Below are 18,832 nucleotides of genomic sequence, written 5' to 3'. Positions count from 1 at the left end.
TAAAGACCAAAGCATGATCAATGATAATGAAAGGCTTCTCTGGAACAGATTATTTCCTCTCCCAATATCAGACGTTGTAGGTTCAAATTGAAAACTGTTCAGAAAATGAATTTACTCTGAAATATGAAAAGTACAGAAATCTTCATTTGACTTTCAGTTATCCAACATTTGGGAATTCTACTCTAAGCTGACTAGCCTCATTCAGAGGACTTAGAGAATTTAATTTTTAATGGTCATATGACTAAATTAAGCATAGTTAGTACCTATAAAAAGTCACATAGCAAAATTGTAAAGAATTTGCTCCATTGTTTTATGTTTGTTTGTTTGTTTTTTCATCAGTACCAAGTCACTTTATTGGGATATAAATGGGGGTAGTTTTTTTTTTTTTTTTTTTGGTACAGATTATAAAAAGATCAGATAACCAAAATATTCATGCACTGAAAGACAGTAGGAGTGGCGCCCGCAGTTCCCAGGTGTGGGGGAAGCCAGGTGTGGCTTAGCTTTCGTTGCCACTGTCTCCAAGGGTGTGCTTGTCAAAAAGATATTCCGCCAAGCTACAATCGGGGCCCCCATCTTGCGCAGGTTGGTTACGTGATCACCCAGCTGTTTGATGGACTTGACCTGTTCGTCCAGGTAGTGGGTTTCGATGAAATCACATAACTGGGGGTCATTCTTGTCAGTTGCCAGCTTGTGCAGTTCCAGTAACGACTGATTGACATCTTTTTCCAAGTGCAGAGCACACTCTATTGCGTTCAGCTCGCTGTACCAGTCGTCGCGGTCGGGTTTTTTGATGTCCTGCAGGGAGATGCGGCCGCCGCGCTGGTTCTGCAGCTTCATCAGCTTCTCGGCGTGCTTGCGCTCCTCGTGCGACTGGTGCAGGAAGTACTTGGGGAAGTTCTTGAGCGCCACGTCGTCGCGGTCGAAATAGTAGGACTTGGACAGGTAGACATAGGAGGCGTAGAGCTCCAGGTTGATCTGCCTGTTGATGGCGGCCTCCGAGTCCTGGTGGTAGTTCTGCGGCACCTGAAAGGGGACGAGGTGGTCATGGCGGCGGCGGCGGCGGAGGAGGAGGAAGTGGTGACTGCCCCGGAGGCTGGAGCGGCGGCGGCGACAGCTGGGGGCGGCTGGGAGGGCGGCGGCTGCTCAATGGAAGGGCGGCGGCTGCTCAAGGATAGGGCGAAAGAAGTGTTGGTTAGTGAAGGTGAAGGTGGAGAGGTGGCTAAGGGCGGCTCCAGCCGGGAACCGAGCAGCGGGATCCGTTCAAGCACTGTTGAAGCAGGAAACCGCAGCGACTCCCCTTCCTTGCGCTTCTGGCCCATAGTTTTATGTTTTAAAAGCACTATAGTCATTTAATGAATAAAGCACTGGGCTTGGAGGAAAGAAGTCTTGAGTTCAAGTGAATCCTGGGACATGTACTAACTGTGAGACCCTAGACTAATTAGTTAACTTCTGTCTGCATCAACTATGAAGTGAGGATAACAATAGGAACATGTTCGCAGGATTGTTGTGATATTCATATGCAACATTTTTAAAGTGGTTAGCACAACACCTGGAACATTGTAGGCATTTAATAAAAGTTTATTCCCACTTCACTTGATCATCTCCTTTCACCCCCCACACATAAACCACCTCTTAGCTGGTAATCTGAGGGAGAGAGGGAGAAAAAGGACTGGAAGACATGGCAATCTGCTCTACAGGCAATTTGTGAAAAAATGTTTCCCAGTTTGTCTATCACTGTGTCCAGCCTAGCTTGATGGGACAATGTTAACAGAAAACACAAGTATCAAGGTTAGCAGAAAGTAGACAGTGCATACTATCAACAAATCAGAGAGAAGGAAAAAAAAAAGGAACCAAGTTAAAAAAAAATATCCGCATTAAATGAAAATGACAGTAAATCTCAGAATTCATATTAAATATATGGATCACTCTTGAGTCTTGACCGATACATAATTTCCTCCTCAAAACAAAAATGGTGGAGTATGAGTGTGGCATGTTTCAGACTCTTTAATATATAGTCCTTGTGATGATTTGTTTTCAATTAGCTATTTAGAATCACTGAAAAGTGATCATGGTTGTGAAAATAAAATAAAGACACTAAATAACTGTTCTGTAAGATATGGAAATTCACAGTTCTATACTATTTTTAGATTTCTGGTGACTTTGTAAATACAAAGAATTTCCATGTTCATTTTACTACTGAGGAAATATACATTATCAAAGTATTCAGTGACTTGCCCAAGATAACAGCTAATTTCAAGAAAAAAAGAGAAAGGAAAAAGTAGGATTCCAACCAGCTCCTCTGACCCAAAAGTCAGAGCTTTTTTATTTGAAACATGCTATGTTGCCCTAATTTTTTTCAGAAATAGCAAATAAAATATTTTTCACAAGAAAGTTTACCGCAGGCTAATCAATCTTTATATAAAGAACTCTGTTTTAGTTTTTGTTTTTTTTTGTTAAGTAGGAAGAAGTGTTGGGAGATGTCCATTTTATGTTCATAGTGTTTTGGTTCTATCCGGATTAAGAAGAAAATGCTTAGGCCCTCATATTGTCAACACAAGGGAAATTACCATGTCCATATTTGAATTTAGTACATCATTTGGCATGTAGCATAATACCATAAATATGCTACTACATGCCTACATAACAATTTTCTGTATGAATCGCATGGGCTGTTTTCTCTGAGTTGTTTATAAAGCACATTTGCAAACCAAAATTAACCAGATGACATTTTATTATGCAGTTGGACCGATGTAATACAAAATTTAATTACATAATATTTCAGCCACAGCTGTGACACCACACACCTCAGGTGCCAAGATGCACCAGCTATGCTGAAACTAGTATCTTTAGGCAGAAGATCAGAGTGGGTTATCTTCTGTCAGGCTAGTTATATAGAAGGGAAGATAGAGTCTGTTCTCTCAGCCTGCATCTTTTTCCAGCCAAAAAAGGAAGTCTATTTCTTGGCTCAAGGGTCTATATCACCCTGAATATTGTGATTAAGTAACAAAATGCTATTTTTGCCCTGGTGAATGTGAGAACAGTTAGATATCATGGGAGGAATATAGGGTTAGTGCTTTATCCTTATTTTTTAAAGAAAGTAAACAACAGCACCCATAACAATCCAGGGTATTTAAGATTATGGACTAGTAGCTGATATAAAGATTATGTGCCCCTATCTCACTTGTACAAATATTTTGTTTTGTTTTCCTATTTAACAATAGACAAAGAAAAAAAGAAAGGTAGAAAAGAAAGAAAGAAGGATAAAAAAGAAAGGAAAAAAGAAAATAAGAAAGAAAAGACATGTATCAAACATCATTGGACTTAGGTTCATTTTTATAATTGAATTATCCAGATGGAGATGATGCAATCTAAAATGAGTATGGCCAAAAATTCATTTTATATTTAGGCAGATTTCATTCATTTAATAAACATTTATAATGCTTACTAAAGATGAGTTTCTGTCCTGTGGAGGTAGAGAGTAAATTTCCTACACTCAAGGAGCTTAAATACTCTCCTGAATAGCCTTTTTTTCCACTCCTTTAATCTATCTAAAAATTAGAAAACTCCGATATCCCAAAAGGTAGAAATGAGAGTAGTTAGGAGAGAATAATTTGATTCTCCAGCAGTAACTACCCTGAAATCCCTAAAAAAGTGACAGTGTCTCCCTTGCTTGTCAAAAAAAGGTATCATATTGAGATATGGATTCAGACTGGGAATATTTCAGCAGCCCATACTTCATTCCATCTACTCCTCAGCCTGAGACCTCAGTTAGTTTTATGGACTATTTCTTAATAAATCTCATTTAGAAATGCATCTCACTCAGTTTTTTTTTTCTTTTCTCTATCTTTGGTTCAAATGCTAACTTACCTCAGTCACTCATTTTTGTTGAATGTTTTGCCACCACAAAGATGAAATGCAATAATTGATGAAGACTCCTCATTTGAAATTTCCTAACCACTCCTTAGTAGATTTCTTTTAAAATTGCTTTCATAAGTGGTGTCAATGTATACATTCTAAGTGTTATGCCTGTTAAAGTAGAAATATATGCAGGTTCTTAGATGTTAAGGCATTTCCATTCCAAATATGGGACAATTCAGCAATTAAAGAATAGAAGAGAAAGAATGCAATTAAGACAAGAAGATTATATGAGTTTAACATATAAAAGAAAAATACATGTAAATGAGGGAAACCAACAAAGGCTTGCATAGTCTTTGAAATGTCAACCATTGCCATTAGGCTACATAGCTCAAGCAACTTCCTTGTAGAAGAGGAAGTTGAGGTTGAGAGAGATCCCATAGGTTCATAACAATTAAAGCATGAGAATAAAAATAAATAATATCCAAATACTGCTTTTGTTATTTATAAACTGTGTGGCTTTGAGTAAGTCACTAAAACTCATTGAATCTCTGTATCTTCATGTGTTAAATGAAGACAGACATACATACAGTGCCTACATTGCTAGGTTGCTGAGGTTGAGATAATTTATCTATTATTCTTTCTAAATTTGGAAGTGTTCTGTCTGTCTGTCTCTCTCCACACACACACACACACACACACACACACACAGACATGTTAGTGGTTTCTATTACTGTTTTTAACCAAATGAGTTCTGATACCACTCATATATAAATATAGATTCTATAAAACACCTTGCTGTAATTCACATCACTTTAGCTAAGCCTATTTACAGTTTCTATTATAAGAAAAAAATAAAAAGCTTTCTCTATTGAGATCAAATAATGTTATAGCATTCCAAGCTTTTAAGTGTTTTAAATAACTATGATTTCCTCATTTGGAGTCTCCCTGCATTGATAATGATCACAATTTTTCAATGACTAAATAGACACACTTCAGAAGTTCCTCCAAATACAAAACCTTGTGTCTAATATGATGATAACCCTCTCTGAATTGAGTTTGGCTTTGGTAAACTTGCAAGCTGCTAAAGCTTTTCTAGTTTGATTCTGACTTGCTAGAGTCTGTACTTCAATACTCAACTGCCATGTACCCTGGGCCACTTCAGTATCATCAAGAGGCTTTTGAAACAGTTTAATCATTCTTTGTGGGGTTCCAAAATCCAAAGAAACAGTGATAACCTGAGAAGGGGGAACTCAAGAGACAGAATTCTAACCCTATGTTTAACACATTAACTAAGATTATCTAGGCCTCTCATTATCTGGGCTTCTTGTGCAAAATAAGGGAATTTTAGCATGAGATATGGAATGGGTTTAGAAAATCAATCATCTATGTCATTGTCTTCTTTTTCAGGTTAGAATATCATGCCCCAAATGCAGAATTATTCTATCAAAGGCCATGCAGTTGACAGCAAATGACAGATGCAAAATTTAAAACCAGTTTCTCTGAGGACATAGTCAATTGTTATTGTTGTGGATTTTTCTGTGCCTGCTTCCCTTAGGTTTGGCTGATGATGTCTAATCTTCTCCATTGCTAAGTTCTATTATCCTAGTTTCTTTTGGAGTTTTAGCTGCTTCACCTGTAAAAGAGGGTAAGAAGAAAAAGGAATCATCATCTTTAAGGCATTGTGAAGCATTGGAATTTTGTGGTTTTATGGTTTAAGAGAGAAGGGGGTTAGCAGAAGAGATAGAGAGCATTTTGTGAAATATGTAAGACTCAGCATGTATTTTCATCCTGAAAATAAAATTGAGCCAATAGAATTCTATTCTGTGAGGACAGAGCAGAGATAAGAACAGTCTCTGTGAAGTGAATCATGAAATATTTCAAGATTGGTTTGCCTGTCCACACTACCTCTGTCTCAGGTGACTGAATTTGTAAACAATGAAAAATGGAATTGACAAGTTAAATAATGCTACTTTGAAAAGGTCCAAATAATATGGTTTGCTGTTATCCTTTTTTTTTTGTTGGCTAATGGAGGCATATGGACACTGGTGTCCTGTTGCTAGGATAAATATAGCAACAAGCACTCTAAGTGACACCGGATAAATCTTAGTACATGCAAATATGTGTAGCAGAATAGCAACAACCTGCATCATTAATTCACTCTCCACATGCCCAGAAAGATGGTAAGTTTATGAGTGCATTCAGTCTTATAGGAATTACCATTAGTAATGGTATAGGGTCAATTTAAAAGTTAATTTAAAATATATTAAGCAGCTCCTGTGTGTAGAGAACTGTGGTTAGCTCTGGTGGAAACATAATATTTAAACAAAACCAAATCCTTGCTCTGATGCAGTTTAAAATCCAGTAGGAAGATGAAACATAAATATAGAGAACTCCCTTGAATTCTTGATGAACTCTTGATATATGATAATATATAATATTTTGAGGAGAAACATGTAAATCTGCATATCCACACAAGATATTCAAAGTGTAAATGAGATGTAAACTCAGAGGAGAGGCATTGTGGGATAGGATGTGGAACAGAAAAAGGCTTCTTACTTTGAGAAAAATTTTTAAAAAGTCAAAAAGAAAAGGGGACACAAAGAGGGAAGAACAATACACACATGCCAGACAGACAGTCGAAAGTCACAGAGTCTGCAGAGAGAGCATCATAAGTAAGGAATATCAAATATGGGGGGGAGAATAATGCATTAAGAAGATTAGAAATATAGGAATGGAATAATTTGTTAATAACTTCAATTCCAATAAGAGTTTATATTTAAAACTATGATAGGGAGACCCTGGAGTTTACTGAAGAGAAAATGTCATTGTCAAACCTTTATTTTAGAAAAATCACTTTGTCATTTGCATGGAGATGGGATGGAGTGGGCAAGAAGATGAATTAAGATACTGATGCAATAATTTAGATATAAGATAATGACTTCTTCCCTGCATGAGAGAAATGGCTATGTGTAATAAGATGGGTACATAGGAAAAAAATTGTGAAGGTAGAAATAATAAGATTTGACAACACATAAATATGTGATGTGAGTCTAAAGAATGAGTTGAAGATGACACTGAGATTGTGAGCCCATGCAACATGCTGAGGGCCTGAGTTTCTCGACAGTAATATGGAAGTTTGGAATAGAGGTGAGTTTGGGATGAAAGACAATAATTTCTTTTTTGAGCATGTTAAGCTTGTAATATCTACAAAAAAATCAAATTTGTGATGTCTAAAAGACTGATGTGAAGTTCTCACTAAGGAGAGATATTAGGGCTAGCTATTTATATCTGAATCTTTTCATGCAAATAAAATTCAAACTGTGAAAGCTAGTGAGATCATCAAGAGAGATAGTAAAGAGCAAAAAGAGAAAATTTCCCAAGATAGAGCTTTGAAGGATGCCCACAAATACTGGATATGGCCTGAATAGTGATCTGGGGGAAAAATAAGGAGTGGTCAGAATGAAGAAAGATCATGAATGGTCAGCGTTATCAGAATCTAGAGAGAAGAGAGCATCTAGGAAGAGATCTCGAGCACTTGCAGAGGTCTGGGGGCATGCAGAAATAATGGGTGAAAGTGGCAAAAGGAAAATATTGGCATGATGGCAGGAAAACATTCCTAAATATTAGAAATATGCAAATTGAAATGACTTGCCTTGGAAGATAGTAAATTCTTTATCATCAGAAATCTTCAAAGAAAATCTGGAGCACTACTTCGTAGGTATATTATAGTAAAGCTACTTTTCAGGATTTGATTGAGCTCAATTGACATTAAAATATTTTCCAATTCAAGAATTATGTAAAATGTTTGTCCTTCATACATTTTGGGTCATGGTAGTGTTAGATTTATATTTGGGAAGGGGTTTGTCCAATATTTGAACTTGGACATATGTAATATTGTCTACTGTGACCTTCACTACCTCAAAGTCCAGGTAAATTGTATTTCACCCCTACCATTAGGTTCCCACTACCACTAAGGAAGATGAGAAAGACTAGACTCTCTACAAATGCCTCCAGTCTGTACGTTTTGTATTCTTCAAAGTGTGAGGGTGGTCCTTTGAACCCACTTCCAATTAGATTCTATCAGTTTAGCTTTTAACAAACAATAATTAATTTTAAAGGTTAAATAACAAATATACAGACATAATCCTTAACACATAGAGCATAATCCTTCTCCCCCCTCATACCACCTCAGTTTATGGGGAGGCAAAAGATATTATATTCATTGCTTAGCACAGTCCCTAATGGGCAGAGTCCCAGATTCCTTTTTTTTTGACATCTTACTTTGGGCTCAAGGCCACTTCAGCTTAACTTCTCTGGACTTCCATGTCTTTTTGACTAGGGCTCAAAGATCACCTTGGCAAAACTCCTAGACCAATCAAAAACACCACCTGCATGCAGAGCTGAAATTGGCAAACACAGAAAAGAAACAAATGTTCATAGACCCATTTCTCAGAGATGAAAGAAAAACAAAAGAAGGAAAAATTGGGAAAGGAAGACCTTCCCTTCCCATTAGTTTAACTGATAATAATTGTGCTTTGGGTAAATGGTAATTTTCACCATTTGGTCACATGATGAAGTATTTTTCACAAAAACTTAAGTCAGTAGGAGAGCCATTATCTCATTCTGGTCAGTTTTAAACTCACACTCCACTTATATGATGTATCAAAGGTTTCATCCATACATCTACTAGGGTTCTATGAACACCCCTATTTTAGGAGATATTGGCATGGTCAGGCAAGCTCCTTGAAGTTTTATTCATGTTAAGTGATATGAGCATACCCTAAAGGCAAATGCCTTTAGGGGGAAACAAAATTTGCATTGAGAAAAGTAAATTGGTCTTGGTACCAAGGGCTTCTGCAAATGTTCAAATAATTGATACCTCATATTCATGATTTGAAATGTCTGTACAAGAGATTTAAGATATGCTTCCTGAAATTCTTTTCTATTTTTTCCCACTTTTCCTGCTCATGAAATGTCATCTCATGACAGTAGTGATTCTGGGATCACTAGTCAAGGTGGCTGCTAGAATGCAAGGTGGAGCATAAAGCTCCCACATAACTATTCCAGTAAAATATTAAAGTTTACCCCAGATTAAATAATGATTCAGAAATAATATGAAAAGCTGCAGTACCTGACTTTATTCACTCCAAAACTGAATAGATTTCATCCAGAAAATAGTCTCCAGAAAAGACAGCTGTGAACAAAATCAGAGACAGTGAAGGCAACCCCACAACATGACAAGAAACAATCGAATGAAACTTTATTCCCATAAGGCTCAGTATGTAGAGGGAACAAAGATACAGAGCTCCTCTGAGAGAGTCCCATGGTGGGTTCCTTGAGATATAGAAAGGTAAATAAGACAAGATTGATACACCTATAGAAATCACAAAATAATAGACATGATAGACATATGCCTAAGTCAATATAGAGTATAGTGGATGCACAAGAAATTCAGAAAGTACTTTCAGAATTCAGAGTAGAGAGAGATGACTTCCCACTTTGGGGGAGGATGGGATAGAAACCTTATCTAAATTCTACCCTCTAAGTGCAAGCTTTCTCCCAAGGTTCTGTCTGGGGCTCTTTTGTCTTCTTCTATTCTCTTATATATGATATTATCATATTTCTTGGAATCTCAATGCAGATAGATCTAAGATCTATTTATCATATGCTAACCTCTCTTTATTTCCAAATTTGAATATCTGACTTGTTATCATTTATCTTAAAATTGATGTCTCATAGGCAGATATGTGGCACAGTGGATAGAGTGCTATGTCTGGAGTCAGAATGATTCATCTACCTGAGTTCAAATCTAGTCTCAGACATTTGCTAGCTATTTTTGCATCAGTTTCCTCATCTGCAAAAATGGGTTGGAGAATGATATAGCAAACCACTTCAGTATCATTGCCAAGAAAATTCCCAATAGGATCATGAAGAGTTAGATACAATTGAAAACAACTGAACAACAATAACAACAAACATCATAAACAACATATGAAACTAATTATCTTTTAATTAAAAAAAAACAAAATCTTATTCTCTTCTTAATTTTGCTGTTACTGTTGATGGTACCACCACCCTCTCAGTTTTAGGAAACTGACATATCATTCTCAATTCCTAACTTTTTCTACCTTCTCCCCATATCCATTGTGTTCCCAAGTCTGATCAATTGTATCTTGATAACATCTTTTTATCTACTACTTTCTCTCCTCAGAAACAGTCATCACCCTGGGTGAGGTCTTCACTTCACACGTGGGTTATTGCCAGTAGCTTTCAGATTGCTCTCCTTCCCTCAAATCTCTTCCAACTCCACTAAGTCCTTTGTTGAACTGCCACAGAAATAATAATCAAGATCAGATCAAATTCATTGTTAAAAAAAAAAAAAAACCTCCAAACTCAATATTACCTTCAGTATCAAATAAGATACTTTTGGGCTTTTAAGTCCTTTATAACACGGCCTTTTCATATCTTTCTTTTCTTTTTACACTTTATGTGCCCCAACACTTCATACTCTGCATTCCAGTTACCCAGGTTTCCCATCCCTTCATTTCACAATCCATTCCATCTTCCAACTCTATTCATTTTTGTTAAATGTCTCTCATGGCTGATTCTTCCTCTTATTTTTTTCCACTTTCTGACTTCCTTGGTTTCCTTTAAGTTCCAGCTAACACCCCATGATATACAAAGAGCCTTTTCCACTCTTTATGCTAGTGCCTTTCCTCTGAGTTTGCCTCCAATTGATAATGTCTGTATTTTATTTGTACATAATTTCCATGTTGTTTATCCCTTTCGATTGTGTGCCCTTTTGAGATATGTACTGTTGTTGAAGGGATTCATATGTATCTACAGAATGTAACACAATGCACATAGCAGGCACAATAAATTAGTATGTGCTTGCTTTAATTTGATTTCTTGTTATTTCCTATGATTTTGGATGAATAGGAAAGTTGAAGTGGTGGTTCTGGGCTTAGAAAGAGGTAGAATTACATGAACAAAGACATTGAGATTTAACTTTTCCTATCTTCTTTTATCTTTGTAAGTATAATAAGAGGATTATAATAGGTGTTTTTTTTTTCTCTCAACTTTAGTCCAGTGGTAATCTTTATTTTGTGTAGTTGTGTTGTAGTGGTTTGAGGTGGGGGAGAACCTTAGACTCATAAGTTTTCATAAGAACTGAATTTGAATTCAAGTAAATGTGTGTCTTCAGGTAACTCACTAATAAACCACACATCATCATCTTTTCACCTGTATAACATGGATATGAATGCCCCAATCCTATTATACTTGCGATTATGTGTATGTGTATGTAGAAATACCACATATAGATTGTGAGCAATTATTATTTTCAAAGATCTATCGCAATACTAATGTTCTGTTTTGATTTTTCTGTCACTCTATGTTTTATTTTTAGATTGCAGAAAATAAATTCTGTTTAATCAAAAAAAAAATCCTAGGGGCTATAAAGCAGGGTAAGTCTGAATAGCACTGAGAAGCCTCTTGCTGACATGACTGTGACAGCTTTTTCTTGGCTTCCATGCAAATCAGAGTTTGCAAGCTGGCTGCAATCATGATGGCTATTTGCAGCAAAGTAGCCTTTTGCCTTTGCCACATGCTATTTTCCTTTGGAAAACTTCGGGATTGTATTTATAGCTCCTCAGGGTTGAAGTGGTTCAAAGTAGCCGCCTTTTCAGAGTGAAAGGTTCCACAGGTCACTAAACATTTGCAAACAGCTTGGCAAATGGGGGCCTAAGTGATGAGACTTTTCACAAATACAAAAATCTTTTGACTTCTATCTGTTTGGTCTCTTACTTCCTCACAAACCCTTTCAGGCTTAGTTTGGATATGTTACTGGCAGAAATAGAAGGCAAGAAGTAGGCCCAGAATCATTCATTTCATTGTTAGAAGGATCCCATTGTATTGCCTAAACCAATGATTCTCAAACCCTTTAGATTTAATGTATTTTTCCCCAGCAGAGTTTTCTTTGAAATGGGGAGTCTCTGAGCAATATTGTTGTAATAGTAATGTAATTTGCCCTTTGTATTGGAAAGGTAAGAGGTCTAGTACTTAGTACCTAGTTCAAAACCTAGTTCAAATTAAGCCTCTGTTAAAGAAACAGAGGTTATAAAGTCCTGTTGCTGACATAACAGGAAAGGGCTGAAAAGGGAGGAGCAATACAATATATAAGGAAAAGCCTCAGAGAGGGAGAGACAGATCTTCTTGAAGCCAGGTTCTGGAGGCTGAGGAAGAGAGGCCCAGGTTGCAGAGAATGATTTTTATTTTGAAAACCTGGATGAAGTGATTTTGATTCTGGGAACCAGCTGAAAATTCTGCTGAAGACTTTTGAGGAACTGCTGGACCTACTGAGGAGCTGTCAAAGGAAACATGACTATGTTGTCGGTACTTTGCATGAACCTGTTTGTGGCTTTGTTGAGCCTTGACTTCCTGGGAACAGAGACTGTGAGGGATTTAAGGTGGACTTAATGCTGTGAGCTTAAGCATGGAACAGGAACTGCATGGAGAGCTGAACAAGGACCTGGGAGCTATCTGCCTTTGAACCCAGGTGACAGTTTAGCGAATCCAGGTAGGATCTGGGACCATGGAAGGGAATCCAGGGAATCTGAGAGACAATCCCAAGTCAAGTTGAAAGAAGACTTTGCTTGGATACTGTGGACTGAATGAGAAATTGTAATTTACTAGTGACCTAGGGATGGAATGCTGCTGTGTTTTCTGATGATTGAATAGTGAATGTGACTAAGTGATTGACTAGATTAACTTAGTGTGCCCCAATGAGTGGAGAACTTTGACTATTGTACTTTGTGTCCCTTAAGGAGGCAAACCTCCTTGAGAATGATTGAAATGATTAAATGATTGAGTTACTAAATGATTGTTCTTTGTTCAAAACTTTGTGACCACTGTGGTGAAAATATGACCATTTTCTGTGATAAGTTGTTGTGAATGCTATATTTTGGTTTTCTGTGTTAAGTTGTAACATTATAAATGCTGTACCTTGATTTACTGTTAATATTTTGCTCTTATTTGTTGTGGAATAGAATGTTCACTATACTGTATAATCAGAATCTTAAAAGCTGTTCACAGTAGCATTCTTCTGGAAGGCTGCTCATGCTTGACTTTACAATAGTACATCTGAGAAATGCATGATTGTGATTATATGAATGGGCTCTATACAATTTGCAGAAAGGCAATGCATGCACTTGCCATGGCAACTGTAATTTCCATACAAGTCATGAGACCTCTAGCTTAATCTCAAGGCACATTGTTGGAGAAATATCAATAAATGTTGCGATTTGCTTCACAAAGAACAAAGTGAAGACCAAAGAGGATTAGTGCCTCAAAATAATGGAGAAAGTTAGTGGCACAGTCAGGCTAGACTCCATCTGCTCATTCATGTTTGAATATTCTTTCTTCTTCACCACACTTCCTTGTGATAGAAACTTTTATTTATTATTAGAAGTAAGTAATTATTGAACTAAGATTGCAATTATTATTGCTTCAAATATCTGTGTACTAGAAAACATTTTCCCACTGGCAGCTGCACCCATGGGAATCTTTCTGTCAAGTAGCCTTGCTCTATGTTCTCCTCTATCATTCTTTTCATTCCTTGGAGTCTTTGCCCCCAATTTGCCCTCAATTTTGGTATCCAAAATTCTATATCTTCTACAGAAAAAACTAGTGTTCACTGGAATCTTTCTGGAACCTGGTCTTAATACCCATGGCTTCAGTTATCTCTAATCTCTGTCCCTCCCAAAAAAGGGCTGATTGTTTTCAGTTTGTTTTTTTTTATCTTTTTGGAGGGGGGTTAAGTGACAAACCCAAGGCCACACAGCTAGTAAATGTTAAGTGCCTGGGGCCATATTGGAACTCAGGTCCTCCTGACTCCAGGGTCAGTACTCTATTCACTGAGACACTGACCTGCCCCTGATTATTTTTTTTTCTAAAAAAGGTTGATTTGATAGTGTGATTTGTACTTCTTGCCCCATATACCAAAACTTCTGGTTACTGTTCTGATTCAGGAATTTGTCCAAGATTAAATAGCTGTTAAATGACAGAGTTAGAATTTAATAAGTCCATTGCTCTTTCCAATACACTGTTTAATTAGGTTCATGCTTGGTGAATCACAAAATCAAATTGCAATATTAGAGAAGGAAACTACCCTTGAGATATTTTTGTTCATATTTGTCATTTACTAAATACAAAAAATATGGCTCAGGGAGGGGAAATTGCCAATACAAGGTCACACAGCTCCCAAAGTGATAAATCTCCATGGTCTTTTTATTACATTTCATTAGGTTGAACAAAAGAACAATGAGCCCTTGCTGAAGAAACAACCAAGTTCATTGAGTGCAAGTCATTATTTTTCATGAGAGATCACTTCAGTATACCTGGTCCCCCCATATTGACAAAGCATGCATGAGAGGGAGGGAGGGGCAGAACCAAGATAACTGAGTAGAAGCAGGAAATTCCATGACCTCCCCCCAAACCACCTCAAAAACCTAGAAAATATGACTCTAAACAAGTTTTAGAGCTACAGAAGCCACAAAGTGACAGAGAGAAACAAATCTCCTCCTAAAGGCAGCCTGGAAGGCTAACAGGAAGGGTTCATTACCCCATGCTGAGAGCTGAGCACAGTTCTGCCTGAGCCATTCGGTTTTGGCCCCAGGGAGGCAGCAGCAGCCAGGACAGACTTCAGGAGAGTGAATCACCAGCAGTTGTGGTGGTTTCCAAATTTTTCAACCCATAAACATCAAAAGGAAAGTAAAAGGTATGTCAGGAACTCTATTGGAAAGGAAAGGTGCAGTCCATCCCCTACCCCCAGGGTGAGAGGTGGTGGAGACATGGCTGCTGTGGCTGAAGCATCTGACACATGACTGCCTCATGAGCTCCTGGCCTACAGATCGTAGGGGCACTAAGTTATGAGTCATAGGGTAATCACTCTTGTTTTGACATGCTTGGATCTGGGTTGCTTTCTTGGGGGATGTCTTGGGGTGAAAACACAAGTTTTTCAGTGTGGTGTCTGTAGAGAGGGCTCCCTCCCCAACCTCTGACAACATTTGCAAAAACTCCGGAGATTTGGGACAAAGCTCTCCTCTCTGGAAGCAGAGTTCAACAGTGGCAAAAAACTCAAAAGTCAAGTAACTGACTGGCAATATGAACAAAGAGAGGAAGCACAAACAGAGTTTATAATCCTTTTTGGGGGAACAAAAAGGATCTAAGCTTGGAAGAGGAGAAAGGCAATGAAGTCAGAACTCCTGCAGCACAAGCTTCCAAGAAAAATATGAACTGCTTATAGGTCATGTAGGAGATCAAGAAAGATTTTGGAAATCAAGTAAGAGAAATGGAAGAAAAACTGGGAAGAGAAATGAAAATGATGAAAGAAAATCATGAAAAAAGAGTCAACAATGAAACTGAAGAAAACTCTACCTTAAAGAACAGACTAACTCAAATGCCAAAAGACTCCCAAAAAGCCAATGAGGAGAAGAATGTCTTAAAAAGCCAAATTTGCAAGATGGAAAGGAAATTTAAAAAACTCACTGAAGAGAATAATTCCTTCAGAATTAGATTGGAGGAAATGGAACCTAGTGACTTGATGAGAAATCAAGATACTATAAAACAGATCCAAACAAATGAAAAAAATAGAAGACAATGTGAAATATCTCATTGGAGTAAATACTGACCTGGAAAATAGATCCAGGAGAGATAATTTAAAAAGTATTGGTCTACCTGAAAGCCACGATCAAAAAAAGAACCTAGAAATCATCCTTCAAGAAATTGTTAAGGAAAATTTCCCTGATATTTAAGAACCAGAGGGCAAAATAGAAATTGAAAGAATTCATCTATCACCTCTTGAAAAAATATCTCAAAAAGAAAACTCCTAGGAATATTTTAGCCAAATTCTAGGGATCCCAGGTCAAGGATAAAATATTACAAGCAGCCAGGATGAAACAATTTGATTATTGTGGAAACACAGTCAAGATAACACAAGATAGCAGCTGTTAAATTAAGGGACTGAAGGGTTTAGAATTTGATATTCCAGAGGTCAAAGGAACTAGGATTAAAATCAAGACTCACCTACCCAGCAAAACTGAGTATAATTATTCAGGGGAAAATATGGTCCTTCAATAAAATAGAGGTCTTTTGAGCATTCTTGATGAAAAAAACAGAGTTGAATAGAAAATTTGACTTTCAAATACAAGAAGCAAGAGAAGCATGAGAAGGTAAACAGGGAAAAGAATTCATAAGGAACTTATTAAAATTGAACTATTTTCATTTGTGAGACTTTTCTCAGTATGAGGATATTTGACACACACAAACAAACAAACTCCTGATAAAACTAATTTTTTTGATGTTGAAGCATTTGTCAATTCGAAGAATTTCAGTGGTAAGAACTTTCTTGTATGTTTCTCCAGGAGCTGTGGTTATATTGCCTGCAGTATTAGCTTCAAGGCCACATCTTCACAGTGGTTGCTTTATACGACTAAACTTGATTGTGCTGGGCTGAAGGAATTTCTGTTGATTAGTGTCTCGGTTGCAAGGTCCTGAAATGTCTCTAACAGGATCTAAATGATGGTGATGGTTTGACTTTCCTGGAACATGGTGCCCTCATCTCCCTCCTGATTTAGTTTTAGTTTGGCTCATCTACTATGTGAGTGGCAGTCATTTGCTAGCTGGTAGGGATGGATGGTCCCTTTTTCATAAAAATTTCTTCCTTAGAGAATCGTTAAACTGGACTGGATGGGAAGGGAACAGAAGTCTGAGGGATGCTGCCATTCTCAGGCATCGTGTATCAACTTTTATATAGATAGTAGTTGGTCAGAATTTGTTGCTACTGTTGTTGCTGAGGAAAGTGGGCCCTTTTCTCGCAAGTTCTCCTCTTAATCATGTTTGTGGGTGCTGAGATAGAACTGATTTTGACATTTTGGGAGGATGCTAATATTCCCAAGTTTCTTGGTCTTAGGGTCCTTGGTTTCCTCCATCAGGATCTGAGAGAATATAGTAGCCAAGGTAGTGATGATAGTAGTGATTTTACTTCTCTGGCATATGATGCTTCCTGTTGTTCCTTAAGAGTGTTTTGCTGTTTCAGGTAGGTTGTTTTGTCTGTTCTGTAGATGGTAGTTAGTGCTAAATACATGTGAACATTTTATCTATATAGTCATATATCAAACTATATACATATGTAGATGGATATATATGTGTGCACATATGTATATGTAGGCAGAAATACATACATGCATGTATATACATTTTAGTCATCTACTATATGTAAGATACCAATGAGACACTGTGGTGTATAAAAAAATCATAAATCTCAGCCTCTCTCCTCAAAGTCCTTATTGTCTTTTTGAGTTAATTCCCATCAGTCTATAAAGACAAGGAAAAGCATATAGACAGAGAGAGAGACAGTCAGAGAAACAGAGACAGGACAGCAACCAAGGCAAAGGGAAAGAAAGATACAGAGAGACAAAGGGACAGAGATCATTGTGGGCTGTTCTCACTTTCTGCAGAAAGTGTCATTTGAACTGTTTTCAATTAGGCAAGAGGAGGACCTCTCAGAATCCTGAGAGCAGAAGTGCTGTGAGAAAAAAAGAATGATAAAACTTAGAAAGGAATGTTAATTTATACTATATGCTACACATACCATATAGTCTTTTATAAATTCAATATATACAGAGTAGGTTACTTTAATGCATTTATATGCACACATAATGTTTTTTACCTCACCTTTTAAAAGCAGTAATGGAATGAAACATTTGGCTCAAATGTGTTTCCAGGTAGTTCAACATCACAGCAGCAGCAACTAGCACTAAACAGTTTTGATTTGTAAGCTGTAATTTGTTGTCTGTGAGAAAATAAAATTTAGCCCAAAATTATGTTTCAATAGCTCTACTTCAGCTTGTTATTGTACAGCCAGGTTATTGGAAGTAGCTGAGTATCTGAAAAGTAATTTATTAATTCTGGATAAGGGCTGTGTACTAAGCATAGGGTTGGCTCTGGCTTTCTCTTCACAAATTGAATTTAGGTAAGACGATAAGCCCATAATGCTCTGGCAACAGCCAACCACTTATTCCTGAACAATTATAGGTAATAGTCCGTAGTAGTCAATTTTGGTTAGGGAGGCTGATTCCTTAAAATGACCAGTAGAATTAAAAAGGTAGATACCAAGAGGCTCTAGATCATATGCCAAGGAAATTCACTGGTGGAAAAAAATGTCCTAGATGTCAGTAGTGGGTGATCCAAAGGAGCTATGTGCAGCTATGGCTTGAATGGCCCAAGGCCAAGATACCACCTGCTTTTTTTGACATAGAGATTAGCACCATTCATGAGCTTGAGTCTAGCCTCTAGAAAGGCAAAAACTCACTGCTGAGTTCTTTGACAAATCCTGTTTTCTTTTTAAACTTTATTATTATGAAATGGAAGAGAGCCATTTCTCCTTATGCAGGGAGAGATTTTCTTTATTGTCCAAAAAAAGCATGAATAGCACTATCACCAATATCTCACAACTGCATGGCAGTTAGCATCATTAGCAATGGTTATCTCAGAGAAGCAATTGTGGTAGAATCATGGATTTACGATAGTTTCATAATTGTTGTGCTAGACAGCACCCAGACAAAACTTTGAAGATCTATCTATCGATCTATCTATGTATCTATCTATGTATCTATGTATCTATGTATGTATGTATGTATGTATCTATCTATCTATCTATCTCCAGATGTATATATATATACATACATTATATATCCAGATAGATAGATATAGATATATGTATAGATATAAATATCTATCTATATCTATATCATATCTATCTATCTATCTATATCTATCTATATACACAATCTCATTAATAGAACTGGCATATTTAGTAGAAGTAGTGGATTTTTTTTGCCTTTGGTTAATTTGGAATGATGCTCTAATAACATATAGATGTGCTCCCTTGTCATAGTACAATGCTGATTGCAAT

At 37.1% G+C, this 18,832-nt stretch overlaps 1 pseudogene; it reads right to left on the bottom strand.

The window, feature by feature from the left end:
* Positions 1–331: 331 nt before the first annotated feature.
* On the bottom strand, positions 332–1,046 carry LOC138159619 (ferritin heavy chain-like; annotated as a pseudogene).
* Positions 1,047–18,832: the final 17,786 nt, after the last annotated feature.

The sequence above is a fragment of the Petaurus breviceps genome, unplaced genomic scaffold (genome assembly GCF_028583685.1).
Source record: "Petaurus breviceps papuanus isolate PSGF00001 unplaced genomic scaffold, PetGlider_PUasm1.0 176, whole genome shotgun sequence".
Taxonomy (NCBI): Eukaryota; Metazoa; Chordata; class Mammalia; order Diprotodontia; family Petauridae; genus Petaurus; species Petaurus breviceps.
The sequence above is the reverse complement of the archived record's forward strand: the minus strand, read 5'-3'. Positions and strand labels throughout refer to the sequence as shown.